Here is a 20050-nt window from a genome sequence, read left to right on the forward strand (position 1 = left end):
ATTATAGTGAATGTGTGGGATTTAGAAATACTAGGAGTGGAGACGAGTTATTATTGCACTCTGCTATTACATCTTTTATAATGGACTCCAGCATTTTCCCCACGACGGATGTCAGGGTAACCGGTATATAATTCGCTGTTTTCTTTCTGCCTCTTTTTTTAAATAGTGGAGTTACATTAACTACCGTCCAATCCATTGGAACTGTTCCAGAGTCGATAGAAGTTTGAAAAAAGACCAGAAATGCATCTGCTATTTAAGTACTCTGGGATGTAGATTATCAGGCCCTGGAGATTTATCGGCCTTCAATCCCATCAATTTCCCAAACATTCCCTACTAATACTGATTTCACACAGTTCCTCCTTCTCACTAGGCCCTATGTTCCCCAACATTTCTGGGAGATAATTTGTATCCTCCTTTGTGAAGACAGATCCAAAGTATGTATTTAATTGGTCTGCCATTTCTTTGTTCCCCATTATAAATTCCCCCGTTTCTGACTGTAAGGGGCCCACATTTGTCTTCACTAATCTTTTTCTCTACACATATCTATAGAAGCTTTTACAGTCAGTTTTTATGTTCTCTGCTAGCTTACTCTCATACTCTATTTCCCCCTTCTTAATCAATCCTTTTGTCCTCCTCTGCTAAATTCCAAACTGCTCACAATCTTCAGGTTTGCTGCTTGTTCTGGCCATTTTATATTTCTCCTCCTTGGATCTAATACTTTCCTTAATTTCTTTTGTAAGCCACAGTTGAGCCACCCTTCCTGTTTTACTTTTGCACAGACAGGAATGAACAATTGTTGTAATTCATCCATGCGCTCTTTAAATGCTAGCCATTGCCTGTCCACTGTCAACCCTATAAGTAACGTTCCCCAATCTATCATAGCCAACTCCCGCCTCATACCTTCATCGTTCTCTTTGTTTAGATTCAAGACCCGAGTCTCGGAATCAACTCTCTCACTCTCCATCTTAATGAAGAATTTTATCATATTATGGGCGCACTTCCCCAAGGGCCCCCACACAACAAGATTGTTAACTAATCCTTTCTCATTACACAATACCCAGTCCAGGATGGCCTGTTCTCTAGAGGTGTTATACACCTCTATCAATTCTCCACTCAATCTCCTTTGAGAAAGGCAGAATAATCCTAGCTTTTCCAACCTAACCTTGTAACTAAAATCCCCCATCCCTGGATCCATTCTGGTAAATCGCCTCTGCGTCCTCTCAAGGACCCTCGCATTCTTTCTAAAGTCTGCTGAGCAGAACTGGAAGCCACACTCCAATTGGGGCCTAACCAGAGTTTTATAATGGTTCAGCATAACTTCCCTGCTTTTGTACTCAATGCCTCTATTTATAAAGCCCAAGATCCCATATGCTTTGCGAACCACTCTCGCAATATGACTTGCCTCCTTCAAAGATTGATGCACATGAACCCCAAGTCCCTCTATTCCAGAACACTATTTAGAACTGTGCCATTAAGTATATATTGCCTCTCCCTATTCCTTATGCCAAAATACATCACCTCACACTTGTCACTATTAAATTCCATCTGCCACCTGTCTGCTCATTCTGCTAGCCTATCACTGTCCTGTTGCAGGCAGTTCATATCATCTTCACTGTTTGCCGCTCCTCCAGGTTTGGTGTCATCGGCATATTTTGAGATTCTACTCTGTATTCCAAGATCCAAGTCACTTACCTTGAGCAAAAAAAACAGTGGTTCTAGCACTGACCCTTGGGGAACACCACTGTCAACTATCCTCCAGTCTGACAAAGAACCATTTAATAAGACTCGCTGTTTTCTGTCCTTAAACCAATTTTCTATCCAATTGGACACTGACCCTCCTGTACCACGAACCTCAATTTTGTTAACCGCCCTTTTATGTGGTACCTTGTCAAACGCTTCCTTAAAATCCATACAAACAACATCCACTGCATTCCCTTCATCAAGCTGCTCTGTTAGTTCATCAAAAAATGCAGTTAGATTAGTCAAGCATGAACTCCCATTTATAAATCCATGCTCACACTCCTTAATTAACTCGAACCTCTCCAAGTGACTGTTGATTTTTTACCCTGATTATTCTTTCTAAAACCTTACCCACCGCTGCTGTTAATCTAACTAGCCTGTAGTTACCCGGACTGTCCTTACACCCTTTCTTGAATAAGGGTGTCGCATTTGCCACTGTTTAATCCTCTGGCACCTCCCCTGTATCCAGGGAAGATTGGAAGATTATAGCAAGCCCTTCCGTTATCTGCATCCGCATTTCCTTTCGCAACCTGGGATGTGAGCCATCCGGACCAGGTGATTTATCTTCCCTAAGCACAGCCAGCCTTTTTAGTACCTCCCTCTCTCAATTTGTACCCTCTCCATTGACTCTACTTTCTTCACTTCAACTGATATTTTGTCAAAATCCACTTCCTTAGTGATCACTGATGCAAAGTACTCATTAAGTAGATTAACATTGCCCTGCACCTCTAAGCTTATATTATCCTTTTTGTCCCTAATAGGCGCGACTCAACCTCTTACTACCCACTTATCATTTACATGCTGCACGAAGATTTTTGGGTTTCCTTTCATGTTGACTGCCAGTCTATTCTCATAGAAATAGAGAATAAGCAAATATAGAACATGTAAGTATTTCCCACCCTTGATGAGGTGGAATTTTTTATGTTGTGGGTGGCAATGTCTTTGCCCACGAGTGTGGTGGAAGCAGAGACAATCAATGATTTGAAAAGGAAATTGGATGGATACTTGAAGGAAAGAAACTTGCAGGAGGAAAGGGATCGAGCTGGTGAGTGGAACTGACTAGATTGCTCCGGGGAGAGCCAGCATGGACGTGATAGGCCAAATGACCACCTTCTGTGTTGTAAATGACTCTGTGTTGTTTCTCAAATTCAATCCAATGGTGCTTGGGAAATAATCTCAAAGTAAATTGTGCAACTGGAAAATCAGAACCAAGGCAAGGGACGCATAAGGAAGCAAAATTGCTAAAACCCGGGAGTGAACCAGGGACCTTTAAATCTCCGATCTAACACTCTCCCAACTGAGCTATTTCAGCCCTGCATTTGCAGCGGCTTGGTGTCCTTGTTTTGGAAGAAAATACATACATTGAAGTTTTCCAAAAAATTAAAGAACACAACATGTGAGTAATATTCCCCATTGCTTTCTCAGTAGTGATGGATTGTGAAGCGGGAGACAGCCAGAAGTGCCACTGAGCCGCACAGACCCCGAGCTGAGAATGAAATGAGATCAAATTCAATCTTTCATAGTGAGATGCTGCTGAGAGGTAAGAGTCCTGAATCAAAGCGAGACTTGCTCATTTCAAACACTCCCTGTACTCTCTGCTCATGAAGCCTTACAAAAGGGAAAAACAGAATGGCACTCAAACTCACAACCCTGCCATTAAAAGTCTCATATTCGACTGACAGAACTGTCACTTCTACTCGGTCTCTTATTGGATGGATGCAGCTCCAACGCAGGGGTGGCATTCAAATCCTCCCATGGGTCCACATGTCAGACTGAGTTCCATGTTGTCGACTCAAGCAAAGGAAATCTGCTCACTTCCAAAACTATCAGCGAATTGAAGCTGATTACAATCAACATCATCAGAGGTCAGAACTACCTGGTGAAAGAAGACACCCTGAAGAAGGATCCACAATTATTCAAAGGCATCGACAAAGTGAAAAACAAGAAAATCGATGAGTCAATGCAAGCCAAACAACAGAAACACTGAAGAATTCCATTCCATTCCAGTCCAGAACCCAGTCCTGTTGTTTTTGGAGTCAGGTCACAATTGCAGCAACAACTTGATGTTCCCACTTGGCTATCTGTCCATTTAGTTAATTACAATTTTGTCGACAACCTCTTTGAATCCAGTTGTCTGGTCCTCAAGCCAGCTCCGTGTGGAAGTCAATTCCACTTTCTGCAAGGCTGAACCAATAGATAACCTTATTCTAAAAATGCCAGCAGACCAGGGCTCGTCCAGGACTTGAACCCGGGATCTCTCGCATGTTAATTAACCATACTCCCAAAGCGAGAATCATACCCCTAGACCAACGAGCCACTGACAAGTCAGGCTTTATTAGCTGCTGTGGAATTTCACTGGAACCCCCCAGCCAATCATCCATTTTTTTTTCAGATCAAAGCAACATCCTGCAAATGCTGAAATAAAAACAGAAAGAGCTGGAAATGTTCAGCAGCTCTGGCAGCATCTGTGCTGTGAGAAACACAGTTAACGTTTCAGGGCACTCGCCTTTTGTTTCAGCCATCCTTTCAGACTGCTTCTGTCCATCCAATCTCACTTTCTATTCTATCCACATTCTAACCATTCACTACGTTACTACATTTTTCATGAACTCCTCATTTCTTTTATTAATGACAATTTTGTATTTCTGGCCTTTGCTTCAGACACCACCACAAGTGGAATCATGTCTCCATCTACCCAATCAAACCACTTCGCTGTCTCCTCACATTGCAATGTTTCTTTAACCCTGACAGACTGCGGAGTTTCTGCTGCTTGATTGCAGTTCTTGCTTCCCGCCAGTAGATGTCACCTCACTCCAATACAGTGAAGTTTACAAATCTGAGAGAGACACAACAGGAAATAATTGTTCACATTATAGTGAATGTGTGGGATTTAGAAATACTAGGAGTGGAGACGAGTTATTATTGCACTCTGCTATTACATCTTTTATAATGGACTCCAGCATTTTCCCCACGACGGATGTCAGGGTAACCGGTATATAATTCGCTGTTTTCTTTCTGCCTCTTTTTTTAAATAGTGGAGTTACATTAACTACCGTCCAATCCATTGGAACTGTTCCAGAGTCGATAGAATTTTGAAAAAAGACCAGAAATGCATCTGCTATTTAAGTACTCTGGGATGTAGATTATCAGGCCCTGGAGATTTATCGGCCTTCAATCCCATCAATTTCCCAAACATTCCCTACTAATACTGATTTCACACAGTTCCTCCTTCTCACTCGGCCCTATGTTCCCCAACATTTCTGGGAGATAATTTGTATCCTCCTTTGTGAAGACAGATCCAAAGTATGTATTTAATTGGTCTGCCATTTCTTTGTTCCCCATTATAAATTCCCCCGTTTCTGACTGTAAGGGGCCCACATTTGTCTTCACTAATCTTTTTCTCTACACATATCTATAGAAGCTTTTACAGTCAGTTTTTATGTTCTCTGCTGGCTTACTCTCATACTCTATTTCCCCCTTCTTAATCAATCCTTTTGTCCTCCTCTGCTAAATTCCAAACTGCTCACAATCTTCAGGTTTGCTGCTTGTTCTGGCCATTTTATATTTCTCCTCCTTGGATCTAATACTTTCCTTAATTTCTTTTGTAAGCCACAGTTGAGCCACCCTTCCTGTTTTACTTTTGCACAGACAGGAATGAACAATTGTTGTAATTCATCCATGCACTCTTTAAATGCTAGCCATTGCCTATCCACTGTCAACCCTTTAAGTAACGTTCCCCAATCCATCATAGCCAACTCCCGCCTCATACCTTCATAGTTTTCTTTGTTTAGATTCAGGACCCGAGTCTCGGAATCAACTCTCTCACTCTCCATCTTAATGAAGAATTTTATCATATTATGGGCGCACTTCCCCAAGGGACCCCACACAACAAGATTGTTAACTAATCCTTTCTCATTACACAATACCCAGTCTCGGATGGCCTGTTCTCTCGAGGTGTTATACAGCTCTATCAATTCTCCACTCAATCTCCTTTGAGAAAGGCAGAATAATCCTAGCTTTTCCAACCTAACCTTGTAACTAAAAACTCCCATCCCTGGATCCATTCTGGTAAATCGCCTCTGCATCCTCTCAAGGACCCTCACATTCTTTCTAATGTCTGCTGAGCAGAACTAGAAGCAACACTCCAATTGGAGCCTAACCAGAGTTTTATAATGATTCAATATAACAACCCTGCTTTTGTACTCAATGCCTCTATTTATAAAGCCCAAGATCCCATATGCTTTGCTAACCACTCTCGCAATATGTCTTGTAACCTTCAAAGATCGGTACACATGAACCCCAAGTCCCTCTATTCCAGCACACTCTTTATAACTGTGCCATTAAGTATATATTGCCTCTCCCTATTCCTTTTGCCAAAATACATCACCTCACACTTGTCACTATTAAATTCCATCTGCCACCTGTCTGCCCATTCTGCTAGCCTATCACTGTCCTGTTGCAGGCAGTTCATATCATCCTCACTGTTTGCCACTCCTCCATGTTTGGTGTCATCGGCATATTTTGAGATTCTACTCTGTATTCCAAGATCCAAGTCACTTACCTTCAGCAAAAAAAGCAGTGGTTCTGGCACTGACCCTTGGGGAACACCACTGTCGACTATCCTCCGGTCTGACCAAGAACCATTTAATATGACTCGCTGTTTTCAGTCTTTAAAACAATTTACTATCCAACTGGACACTGACCCTCCTAATCCATGAACCCCAATTTTTTTAACCACCCTTTTATGTGGTACTTTATAAAATGCTTTCGTAATATCCATATAAACAACATCCACTGCATTCCCTTCATCAGTATTCTCAGATAGTTTATCAACAAATGCAGTTAGATTCGTCAAGCATGAACTCCCATTGATAAATCCATGCCCACTCTCCTGAGTTAACTCAAACCTCTCCAAAGGACTTGATTTTTTTCCCTGACCTGTTGACCTCATGCTGATAGCAAGCTCACCATAGAGCATGTTTTTGGCAATGTGACCGTCATCCATTTGGCCCAGTCAACAGAGTCACCGCTGACTCAAGAGGGCAAACATGCTGCGGATCCCTGCACGCTGGTGTACTTCCGCATTCGGCACTCTGTCCTGCCAGGAGATGCCCAGTATCCATCTGAGGCAGTGGAGGTGGAAGCTGTTCAGCCGCTTTTTTTGGCTTGTATAAGTTGTTGATGCTTCTCTACTATAAAGGAGGGTGCTGAGAACACAAGCCTGGTACACGTGGAGCTTTGTATTTTCGGTCAGTTTGCTGTCGGTTCACACTTGTCTTCTCAACTTTGACATGACAGCTGCAGCATTGGCAATCCTGGTGCTGATTTCAGCATCAAGGGCCAGATTGCTGGTGATTGTTGATTGAAGGTATGTGAAGCTGTTGACAACCTCCAAAGTGAGGTTGTCGATGTTGATGGAAAGTGGAGTCTCTACGTCCTGGCCCGTAACTTTCATCTTCCTGATGCTGATTGTCAGTCCAAACTCTTTGCAGGCCAGGGAGAACCGATCTACAAGCTGCTGTGACTGAACTTCATTATGGGATGTCAGCACAGCATCATCAGCAAATAGCAACTCACAGACTAGGAATTTACCCACTTTGGTCTTGGCGCACAGTCTTGCCAAGTTGAACAGCTTGTCGTCAGCTCTGATGTGCAGGTGAACACCTATATGTGAGTAATTGAAAGTGTACAATAGCAGCATGGAGAAGAATATGCCAATTATAAAGGATGTGATAACTAGACAGTTCGAAAATGATGACATGATTGGGCAGAGTCAACATAGATTTATGAAAAGGAAAACAGGTTTGAAAAACCTGTTGAGATTTTTGAGGATGTTACCTATAGAACAGATAAAGGAGAACCAGTGGATGTGTGGTATTTGTATTTTCCTTTGGTAAGGTCCCACACAGGAGGTGAGTAAACAAAATTAGAGCACATAGGCTTGGGGATAATATGCTGATATGGATTGAGAATTGGTTAACAGACCGAAAACAGAGAGCAGGAATAACGGGTCCTTCTCAGGATGGCAGGCTGTTACTATTGGGGTACTGCAAGGATCAGTGTTGGAGCCACAGCTGTTAACAACCTATATAAATGATTTGGATGTGGGGATTAAATGTAATATTTCCAAGTTTGCAGATGACACAAAGCTCGATGAAGTGTGAGTTGTGAGGAGGATGCAGATAGGCTTCCAGGGGACCTGGAGAGGCTAAGTGAATGGGCAAGAACATGGAATATAATGTGAATAAGTGTGAAGTTATTCACTTTGGTAGAATAAACAGAAAGACAGAGTATTTCTTCAATGGTGAGAGGTTGGGAAGTGTCGATGTCCAAAGGGACCTGGGTGTCCTTGTTCCTGAGACACTAAAAGCTCTTGTGCAGGTGCAGCAATCAATTAGGAAGGCAAATGGTATGTTGTACCCACACGAGGGGTCATGAGTACAGGAGTAAAGATGTCTTGCTGCAATTGTCTCGAGCCTTGGTGAATCCGCACTGGAATATTGTGTACAGTTTAGCCTCCTCATCTTATGAAGGATACACTTGCCAAAGGGGGGTGTGAAACAGAGGGTCAACAGACTAATCTTTTTTTTGCATTTATTTCATTTCATCTCAGTTTGTTCAGTTTGCTTACCTACTGTTTTTTTCAGGTTTGTACTTCCTGCTGTTCAATATTCAGTCCATTAACATCTAATCTGTACTAATGCTTTGTCTTTCAACACACCATTAACATATTGTTTGCCTTTGCTGCATGACCTTTTGGTCAGCTATGTGGCCTTGTCCAATCTACACCTTCTCCTTTGTTATCTCTTGCACCACCCCCACCCCACTTGCTTATAACCTGTGACTTTTCTAATATATGTCAGTTCCGAAGATGGGTCACTGACCTGAAACGTTAACTGTGCTTCTCTTTTCACAGATGCTGCCAGACCTGCTGAGTGGTTCCAGCATTTCTTGTTTTTATGTCGCCAGACTAATCCCTGGGATGGTGGGATTGTCTTATGAGGAAACTAGGCCTGTATTCCTTAAAGTTTCGAAGAATGAGAGGTGATCTGATTGAAACTGACAAAATTCTTACAGGGCGTGACAGTGTGGATGTAGACAGGATGTTTGCCCTGGTTGGTGAGTCTAAAACCAAAGGACATCGTCTCAGAATAAGGAGTAGGCCATTTAAAACTGAGATGGGTGGAATTTCTTCACTCAGACGGTGGTGAATCATTGGAATACTGTGCCCCAGAGGGCTGTGGCAGCTCAATCATTGAGCATGTTCAAGACAGAAATTGATAGAAATCTTGATACTCATGACATCAAGGGATATGGGGATAGCATGGGAAAGGGGCTTTGAGGTAGGTGATCAGCCATGATCGAATTGAATGACAGAGCAGGCTCGACGGGCTGAAATGCTTACTCCTATGTTCCTCTGTTCCTAAGAGAGTTGGCGCCAGCGCGCAGCCCTGCTTTACCCCCCTGCTGATCTTGAAAACGTCTGATGTTGCTCCATTGTAACTGATGGAACTGTGCATGTTCTCGTTGAAAGAAGAGATAATGCCCAAGAGGTCAGGAGGGCAGCCTGTGTTCCATTGCAGTTTGAAGAGGCCGTCTCTGCTGACAAGATCAAAGGCCTTAGTGATGTTAACAAAAGTGTGTGAGGCTCTGTGGCGCAATGGATAGCGTGTTGGGCTTCTAAATAATGATTGAGACGATGTTCAAAGGTTGTGGGTTCAAGTCCCACCAGAGTCAGATTTTGGACCAGAAACAGAGGAGCACAACGGAACAATAAATGAAGAAATGCGCCAAAAGCACAGACTCGGAGACAGAGCGAGAGAGAGAGGAGCAGAGCAGGGGAAAAAAAATCGAGGAGTGACGTCACAATGGAGAGAGAGAGCAGGGAAACAGAGAGCCGCTGGGGTGAGGATGCAGGATTTGGTTCTTTCTTTGGTGCAGTGGAAGGAGCTGTTTGGTGAGGATCTGGTAAGCTGTGACATCACAGGCAAGCAGGTAGTTGATTGGTTTGGAAGAACCGACCTGCTTGATGCGCATCTGGTAAGTGATTAAGATCCATTTTAGTCCTTACGTTTAAAATAGTAAACAAACTAGTGGTAAGTTTAATAAAATGTGCAATAAAATGAATAATTGAATAAAATATTTAAGTAGTTAATTGAAACACGTTAAGGATGACAGGACAGGTGATGTGTCACAGCTGCAGCATGTGGGAGTTCCTGGATGCCAGTGTGATCCAGGGCAAACACGTCTGCAGTAAGTGTTTGCGGCTCAAAGAGGGAGAAAAAAGGAATGTAGTGGTAGTAGGGGACAGTATAGTAAGGTGGATTGACTCTGTTCTCTGCAGCAAAAGCAAGAGTCCAGATGGCTGTGTTGCCTGCCGGTGCCAGGATTCAGGACATCTGCTCAGGGCTGGAGCGAAACATACAATGGGAGGGGGAGTATCCAGTCGTCGTGGTCTATGTCGGTCCCAAAGACATAGGCAGGACAAGGATAGAGGTTCTGCAAAGTCAGTATGAGGAACTAGGCACCAAATTAAGAAGCAGAACCTCAAAGTTAATCATCTCTGGATTATTACCTGAGCCATGTGCAAATTGGCATAGGACAAATAAGATTAGAGAAAGTAATGTGCGGCTGAAAGACTGGTGTGGTAGTAGTGGGTTCTGGTTCGTGGGGCATTGGCACCAGTACTGGGGAAAGAGGTGGCTATACCGTTGGGACTGTCTACACCTGAACCGTGCTGGTGCCGGTGTTCTAGCGAGCCACATAACGAGGGAAGTAGAGACGGTTTTAAACTGAATAGTGGGGGCAAGGGATCAAATTTGGGAAGATATGGTGAATCAAGGAGGAGAGACAAGGCAAGAGAGAAAGGTATAAATATGGGAAATGATAAACAGACTGTGACAGGAAGGGACAGAATGTACAAATCTAAGAGTAAATCGACAGATAAGGCTAGAGGTGACAAAAATAATAAAAGGACAAAACTAAATGCTCTGTATCTGAATGCATGGAGCATTTGAAACAAAACAGATGAACTGGGAGCACAAATAGAATAAATAAGTACGATCTGATAGTCATTACAGAGACATGGCTGCAGGGCGACATAGATTGGGATGTGAATATTGGAGGTGACATGGCATTTTGGAAGGACAGGAAGCTAGGAAAAGGTGGCGGGGTAGCTCTGTTAATTAATGATGGTATTAGCGTAATAGAGAGGGATGACCTGAGTTCTGGAGATCAGGATGCAGAAGCAGTTTGAGTACAAATGAGAAATCATAAAGGCAAGAAGTCACTTGTGGGAGTGGTGTACAGGCCACCTAACATTAACCACACTGTCGGATGGGATATAAAGGAAGAAATAATGGCAGCTTGTCAGAAAGGTACTGTGATAATTATGGGGGATTTTAATCTACATATAGATTGGAAAATTCAGATGGGCAGATGCAGCCTAGATGAGGAATACATAGAATGTTTTGGGGATAATTTCTTGGAACAATACATTCTGGAGCCAACCAGAGAGCAGGCTATACTAGACCTGGCATTGTGCAACGAGATAGGATTAATTAATGACCTCATAGTTAAGGTGCCCCTAGGTAGTAGCAATTACAATATGATTGAATTTTACATTAAGTTTGAGGGAGAGGAGAGTGGGTCCCAGACTAGTATTTTAAATTTAAATAAGGGCAATTATAAGGTCATGAAAGCAGAGCTAGCTAAAGTGAACTGGCAAATTAGGTTAAGGGATAAGTCAATAGAGATGCAGTGGCAGACATTTAAGGAGAAATTTCAGAATACACAGAATAGATACATTTCAACGAGAAAGAAAAGTTCCAAAGGTGGGACTCACCATCCATGGTTCACGAAAACAGTTAAAGATACTATCAAACTTAAAGAAAAAGCCTATAATTGTGCAAAGGTGGGAGGCAGGTCAGAAGATTGGACAGAATATAAAAAAAACCAGCAAAGAATGACTAAAAGATTGATAAGGAAGGTAAAATTAGAGTATGAGAGAAAGCTCGCAAGAAATTTCAAGACAACTAGTAAGAGTTTCGATAGATATTTTAAAAAGAAAAGAGTTAACAAAGCGACTGTTGGTCCAATAGAAAGTGTGTCTGGGGAATTAATAATGGATAATTAAGAGATGGCAGATGAATTGAACAGATACTTTGCATCGGTCTTCACTATTGAGTATACAAATAACATCCCAGTGTTAGCCGTATATCAGGAAATTGAAGGGATGGAGGAACTCAAGAAAATTACAATCACCAGGGAAGTGGTACTAAACAAATTGTTGGAGCTGCGGGTTGACAAGTCGCCAGGTCCTGAATTGGCTAGTGAGATAGTTGATGCGCTGGTTTTAATATTCCAAAATTCCCTAGATTCGAGAAGGTTCCGTTAGATTGGAAAAGAGTGAATGTAACTCATTTATTCAAAAAGGGAGGCAGACAGAAAGCAGGAAACGACAGGCCAGTTAGCTTAACATTTGTCTGAGGGAAAATGTTTGGAGCTATTACAGAGGATGTTATAGCAGGGCATTTAGAAAAAATTAAGGTAATCAGGCAGAGTCAACATGGTTTTTTGAAAGGGAAATCATGTTTAACCAATTTATTGGAGTTCTTTGAGGGAGTTACATGTGCTGTGGATAAAGGGGAACCAGTGGATGTATTGTATTTCGATTTCCAGAAGGATAAGGTGCCATATCAAAGGTTATTGCAGAAAATAAAAGCTCATGGTGTCGGGGATAACATATTGGCATGGATAGAAGATTGGCTAGCTGACAGGAAACAGAGAGCCAGCATAAATGGGTCATTTTCTGGTTGGCAAGAAGTAACGAGTGGTGTGCCACAGGGATCTGTGCTGGGGCCTCAACTTTTTACAATTTATATAAATGACTTAGATGAAGGGACCGAAGGTATTGTTGCTAAATTTGCTGATCACAAAGATAGGTAGGAAAGTAGGTTGTGAAGAGGACATAAGGGGGCTACAAAAGGATATAGATAGGTTAAGTGATTGGGCAAAGACCTGGCAAATGGAGTATAATGTGGGAAAGTCGGAAATTGTCCACTATGGCAGGAAGAATAAAAAAGCATATTATCTAAATGGTGAGAGATTGCAGAGCTCTGAGATGCAGAGGGATCTGGGTGTCCGAGGGCATGAATTGCAAAAGGTTAGTATGTATGTCCAGCACGTAATTAGGAAAGCTAATAGAATGTTATAATTTATCACCATGGGAATTGAATACAATAGTAGGGAGATTATGCTTCAGCTATACAGGACATTGGTGAGACCTCTTCTGCAGTACTGAGTACTGTACTGGTCTCCTTATTTGCGGAAGGATGTAAATGCATTGGAGGTAGTACAGAGAACGTTTACGAGACTAATACATGGAATGGGTGGGCTGTCTTACGAGGAAAGATTGGACAAGCTAGGCTTGTCTCCGCCAGAGTTTAGAAGAGAAAGAGGCGACATGATTTGTTATTTAATTTATTAATTAACAAATTAGCTATCCTCCAGTCTTCCGGTACCTCACCCGTGGCTAACGATGATTCAAAAATCTCTGCCAGCGCCCCAGCAATCTCCTCCCTTGCTTCCCATAGCATCCTAGCATACATCTGATCAGGCCCTGGGGATTTATCCACCTTAATGCGCTTCAAAACCTCCAACACCTCCTCCTTTGTAATGTTGATATGCTGCAGGATATCGCTGTTCCCTCCCTTGAACTCACTAGCTTCCATGACCTTCTCCACGGTAAATACAGACGAGAAATATTCATTTAAGACCTCGCCCATTTCGCGTGGCTTCACACATAGATTGCCACACTGATCCTTAAGGGGACCTACTCTCTCCCTAGCTACCCTTTTACTCTTAATACACTTATAGAATCTTTTAGGATTCTCCTTTATCTTATCTGCCAGGGAAATCTCATGGCCCCTTTTCGCCCTCCTAATTTCCTTCTTAAGTATACTCCTATATCCCCTATACTTCTCGAGGGACTCGCTCGATCCCAGCTGCCTATACCTGACGTATGCCTCCTTCTTTGTCCTGACCAGACCCTCAATATCCCTCGTCAACCAAGATTCCCTAAACTTGCCAGCCTTGCCCTTCCATCTAACAGGAACATGCTGGCCCTGAACTCTTCCTATCTCACTTTTAAAAGCCTCCCACTTGCCAGAAGTCCCTTTACCTGTAAACAGCCTCTCCCATTCAACTTTTGAGAGTTCCTGTCTGATGCCATGGAAATTAGCCTTCCCCCAATTTAGGACTTCAACCTGAGGACCAGTCTTATTCTTTTTCATAACTATCTTGAAGCTAATAGAGTTATGGTCACTGGTCCCAAAGTGCTCCCCCACTGCCATATCAACCACCTGCCCATCCTCATTTCCTAAGAGGAGATCGAGTGTAGCCCCTTCTCTAGTCGGGCCATACACGTACTGCTTCAGAAATCTATCCTGGACTCACTGAACAAATTCTTCCCCATCTGATCCCTTAGCACTAAGGCAGTCCCAGTCAATATTAGGGAAGTTAAAATCACCTACTATTACAACCCTATAATTCCTATACCTATCTGTGATTTCCCTACATATATGCTCCTCCACTTCCCTCTGACTATTGGGGGGCCTTTAGTATAATCCCATCAAAGGGATCACCCTTTTATTATTTCTAAGTTCTACCAGTATGGCCTCACTGGACATTCACCCCGGAATATCCTCTCTAAGTACTGCCGTGATGCCCTCCCTAATCAATAGTGCAACTCCCCCTCCTCTCTTACCTCCACCTCTGTCACGCCGGAAGGATCGGTACCGCGGAACATTGAGCTGCCAGTCCTGCCCATCCCTCAACCACGTTTCCGTAATAGCTACAATACCACATTCCCATGTACCGATCCATGCTCTGAGTTCATCTGCCTTACCTGTAAGGATACTTGCATTAAAGTAAATGCGGTTTAGCCCACCAGACCTTCCACGCTCCCTGTCCTGCCCCTGCCTGGCCTGCCTACTGGACTTGCTTGCTTTAACCTCTCCATTTGCCTCAACTATCTCATCGGAGAGCCTACTAATTTTGGTCCCACCCCCGCTGCAAGACTAGTTTAAACCCTCCAGAGTATTACTATAAAATCTCCATACAAGGATATTGGTCCCCTTCCAGTTCAGATGCAACCCGTCCCTCTTGTACAGGTCACCTCTGCACCAGAAGAGATCCCAATGATCCAAGTACCTGAAGCCCTCCCGCCTACGCCAGTCTTCAGCAATGCATTCATTTGCCTAATCCTCCTATTCCTACCCGCACTAGCACGTGTCACAGGGAGTAATCCTGAGATTATAACCCTAGAGGTCCTGCTCTTTAACCTTCTGCCTAACTCCCTATATTCACTTTGCAGAACCTCATCTCTCTTCCTGCCTATGTCGTTCGTACCAATATGGACCATGATCTCTGGCTGCACACCCTCCCCTTTCAGAATTTCCGGCAGCTGCTCCGAAACATCCTTGACCCGAGTATTAGGGAGGCAACATACCATCCTGGAGTCTCGTTTGTGGCCACAGAAACGCCTATCTGCACCACTTATGATAGAATCCCCTATCACAATAGCTCTTCCTCCCCTTTTCCTCCCCTGCTGTGCAGCAGAGCCCTCCGTGGTGCCACGGACCGCGCTGTTGCTCTTTTCCCCTGGGAGGTCTTCCCCCCAACAGGAACCAAAGCGGTGTATCTGTTTGAGAGGGGGATGGCCACAGGGGACTCCTGCACTACCTGCCTGCTCCTACTATTCCATCTGGTGGTCACCCATCCCTTTTCTGCCTGTGCATCCATTACCTGCAGTGCGACCACCTCACTAAACATGCTATCCATGACGCCCTCAGCTTCGTGGATGCTCCACAGTGAAACCACCTGCAGTTCAAGCTCCATAATGCGAGTAGCCAGGAGCTGCAGCTGGATACACTTCCTGCACACATGGTCGTCATGGAGACTGGGAGGGTTCCTGAATCCCCACATAGCGCAGGAGGAGCATATCACGGGGCTGAGCTCTCCTGCCATGACTTACCCTTAGATTAATTAGTTACTCCCTTAATTAAAAAATACTAATGACACTAAGGGCCTTGTTCTACCCACTACAATCTAAAGTCCTTCATAAGCTACACTGAATAAAAAAAAACACTTTCGTAGTACTCATCTTATCAGCAGAGGTTTTTTTTTCAAGTAAAAAAACTTTGCCCTTTTCTTTAAGATATTTAAATACACTAACAGCAGTGACTCACCAACCAATCACCTTGCAGCCCTCCTCTGACATCACAGTTGGCTTCTTTTTTTTCAAAACTCCAGCACACTGGAAGAGCTCCACTCCACTCCTGGAAGGTAAGAGCTGGGCCTCGATCCTCGGATTGGATTTATAGGCTCCGCTCTCGGCGTTCTCCTCATATCGGTCCATTTAGGTCTGCTCCGCTCCGCTCCTCTCCGCTCCCGGAAGGTAATTCACCAGCTTTTGCAGAAAAGTAGGTCTTAAGCTGTTGCAGTACCTGTTAGAAAGATAGTCTAAGTTATTCTGAAGCCATCTTCCAATGTCATCTACATGGAAGCAGGATTTTAAAGGATAAGATGTAGTTTTTAAAAGTCACTTCAATCTTGCTCAAGATTCTTTACAAAGAAGCCAAGTAAATCTTGATAAAAAGTCATATACATTTAGAGATCATTTAAAAGCACTTCAATCTTGTTAATAAAAAGTCAGATGTAAATTTAAGAACTCTGATCAGGCGATGCTAAAAAGTTACATGCAATTAAGAAATAAAATACAACATTTAAAATGTCTGAACTCCCTCTGAAAGTTGACAACTGCTGCTGCCGGTGTCTTCTTGGAATAGTGGAGCTGTTGTGTCAACAGAAAAGTCCTTCCCGAGCACCCCTGAGCCTGTTGGTACCGGCTTTAATCCAACCCAGGTAAAAATCAGGGTACATTGTGGGCAATGAGCCCAAATTGCTGAACTACATGTCCCTGTCACTTTAAAGAGTGGGCTGGTGCGATTATGATCAGAGGCTCCTTCTAAGCACATTTCTCACCACCACAGCTTCCAGATGCTGGTGTTAGTGTGTGCATGTACCAGCAGTTGCAGTGCTGTTCAGACCCTCAATAGCAGTGAAAGTCTCAGAATTCACCGCTATTGGGGCTGTAAAATCCAGGCCAATATCTCACAGTCCTGTTAGATTTGCTCTCCCTCTGTACAAAATCAAACTCCACACATTGTCTTTCACTCACTCCTGTTTCCAGCCCTGATGGTGCAGAAATTCCCTCTCAAAGGTACACAATCCAGTTGATTTCTGATCAAATCCCTCCTTCCTCATTCAATAGAGGAAACAGAGACATGAACAGGAGTCAGGTGCAAGAAAGTTTCACCAACAGAGCAAAGAAAGGCACCAACAAAAGTCACCCCTACTTTCCAAATCATTTCACTGGAATATTCTTGCACTTGTTTTGTCGGATGACTGCAATAAATCTGAAAATGAGCACCATGAGGTTTGTGTTCACTAGTCACTTGTTCTCCTGTGTTTGTCTGTCAGGTTTGTAATTCAGTTTGTATTGGATATTGAAGAGAATCTCTTTTCAAGATGATTGCACATCGCACTGTGTTTAAAGCAACCAACTTGGAAAATGGCAGAAAATGAATGTTTCAATACCTGTGTGACCAGATTCTTCCAATGCTTTTCAACAGCTAGATTGATGATGCTTGCAATCTGTATCCTGTGGAGAATGGGAGAGGAGAATAAAAACATGGTGCATGAACAGGACAGACTGTGTAAAATGGGAGCACAGAAATACTGCCACCTCATTGAAAGTTAATGAGATTTATTCCAAGTCAGACACCTGTCCACAATGAACAAGTGAATACATTAATTGTCCACTTTCAATCTAAATGGGACTGAGGTTCCAACAGAGAAGTTTTCTGGAAAATACCTGCTGCAGTTTTAAAATTGATGAACTGGAACATCTTATACTAACTTTCAAATAACTGGAGTGATTGTATAGTTCTCATACTGGAGAGTAGGAGTTGTTTATAAATATAAGCAGAGAAACACATTTGTGGATTGGTGAATGAGCTTTAACTTTCTGAAATGTATTTGTCCATTGGTTGCAGGTCACTGGAAATTCTTTTTTACATTTCAATTGTAGCAGCAGCAGTTAACAGCAAAATGTCTGATTAATCAGAGTAGTGGGTCTGGGAAACACTTAAACAGCCGAGACCCTGTAATACAGAACTCCAAGTAATAGTTTAAATAAGGCACTGAACTGACAGAGCGGTAAAGGCCTGCTCAGGTCAGGAACCTGACAGAACCACATTGGACCCGAGCCCGACCCGGCCCGAGTATCTCCATTTATTCCCACGCCCAAACTAACCCGAGCCTTCCCCGACCACTGGAATGTTCACTTTATCTACCTCCCGATTCCGAATCTACAGGAAGCTGCAGCATGAGCGCAATGACGTCATAGAGATGCTCACTTGCTCACTGAGCAGACTCAGAGTTTCCCTCCTTGATGACCCGGACTCCCAGCTTAGGTTGGCTTTTCAACTTTTGACACTTATTAAACTCAACTTCCCAGCAGAGTTAAATGTAATACTTACTGTGTGTGTCCGACACGGACTCAGCCCGACCTGGACCCAGCCCGACCCGAACCTGGCCCGACCTGACCCGAGCCCGAAAGCCAGACCCGGAAGAGCGACCCAACACGACCCGGACCCGACACAGGTCGTCGGGTCCCGTCGGGTTCAGGTCGGGTGGCAGGCCTTTCCAGAGCGGAGGTCAGATGAGGATTGAATTAATTTCAATCACTGAATCTGAACAAGAAGTAAATCTGTCAGGAATGGAAGACTTTGCTTTATGTGTGAGCTTGTGGCGCAACGGTAGCGTGTCTGACTCCAGATCAGAAGGTTGTGTGTTCAAATCACGTCAGGCTCAGTTATGTTTTCCAGCAGCTCATGTTCCTGGATTTTATATCAGAAGAGAGTTCGTTCTCTTGGAATGTTCGTGCATGGTAGAATTTCAAGATCAACTTTAATAGATTAAAATCCTGATTTCTGGTTCCGTTCCATTTCCATGCGCAGTTCTTATTTCACACTGTTTTCTATCAGAACAATGTTTCGGGGATGTGATGTGTCCATTGTTTGCACAATCGCTCTGTCACCCAGTGTGAGAAATAAAACACAAACCGCACAGCGTGCGGCTCAAACCCATACCTGGCTCTGTCTATCGGCCGCTTAGTTCAGTTGGTTAGGACGCAGTGTTGATAACAACAAGGCTGTGGATTTGATCCCCATGTGCGCTGTCACATGGTCAGTCATTAATTTGACACATTTTTGTAACACTTAAAATCCAACTTTTAGATGCAAACAAGTTTACATAAAATGTCAAAGGGAATTTATTTTGAATAACATCCATTGCATCTTTGTCACTGGTCTGGAGTAACACAGAATTCTTTCCAATTATCTTCCATTTGCTGATAAACATTGAACTCGTGGCCTTTCTCGTTAATGGTCACGAGCAGCAAAAACAGACAGAGCAAGTCTGACCGCCCAGAGATGTGGAAAAGGCTTCAGTTTGGGACAAATGCAGCAAATCAAATGTTCACCCGGCCCCGAAAGATTCAAAAACTGAGGAAAAGGACACAAGGAGATAGAGAATAAGCTGAAGCTGACAATGTAAATATTTCCCATCATTGATATCTCTCTATTCCAATCCAACCTTCAGAGTTGGGTAAATAATTTCAGTGTAAATTGTGCAGCTCAAGAGTCAAAACCAAAGGGCGATGCAGAATAAAGGAGAACTGCCAAAACCCCAGATTGAACCAGGGATCTTCAGTCCAACACACTCCCAACTTAGCTATTTCAGTCTCACAGGCTTGGGATGATAAGTGGCAAGTAACATTCGCACCACACAAGTGCCAGGCAATGACCATCTCCAACAAGAGAGAATCTAACTATCTCCCCTTGACAGTCAATAGCACTACAATCACTGAATCCCCCACCATCAACATCATGGAGGTTACCATGGGTAGCCATACAAATAATGTGACCACAAGAGCAGGTCAGAGGCTTGGAATCCTGAGGTGAGTAATTACAGTGCAGCTGTTGGCTCCACCCCAGGGGCTGAATTTGTTCTGTAAACCATGAAGCAGCTTCCTCTCAAATCCCAGATTTATCAATAAATCCTCTTATAAAAGCCCCAAAGTGTGATATACTCCTCTCACTCATCCATGACTCCTGACTCCCCAAAGCCTGTCCACCATCTGCAATTCACAAGTCAAGAGTGTGATGGAATACTCTCCACTTGC

General features: G+C 43.3%; 3 non-coding genes across 3 annotated transcripts; 2 read left to right on the forward strand and 1 right to left on the reverse strand.

Annotated features, from left to right (window-relative positions):
- Positions 1–2979: 2979 nt before the first annotated feature.
- Positions 2980–3052, reverse strand: trnas-gga (transfer RNA serine (anticodon GGA)). The gene has a single exon. It is a non-coding gene; the product is annotated as a tRNA-Ser (tRNA).
- A 6334-nt stretch (positions 3053–9386) lies between these two features.
- On the forward strand, positions 9387–9477 carry trnar-ucu (transfer RNA arginine (anticodon UCU)). The gene is given in 2 exon segments: positions 9387–9423; positions 9442–9477. It is a non-coding gene; the product is annotated as a tRNA-Arg (tRNA).
- A 9129-nt stretch (positions 9478–18606) lies between these two features.
- trnaw-cca (transfer RNA tryptophan (anticodon CCA)) lies at positions 18607–18678 on the forward strand. The gene has a single exon. It is a non-coding gene; the product is annotated as a tRNA-Trp (tRNA).
- Positions 18679–20050: the final 1372 nt, after the last annotated feature.

The sequence above is a fragment of the Heterodontus francisci genome, unplaced genomic scaffold, assembly GCF_036365525.1.
Source record: "Heterodontus francisci isolate sHetFra1 unplaced genomic scaffold, sHetFra1.hap1 HAP1_SCAFFOLD_58, whole genome shotgun sequence".
Classification (NCBI taxonomy): domain Eukaryota; kingdom Metazoa; phylum Chordata; class Chondrichthyes; order Heterodontiformes; family Heterodontidae; genus Heterodontus; species Heterodontus francisci.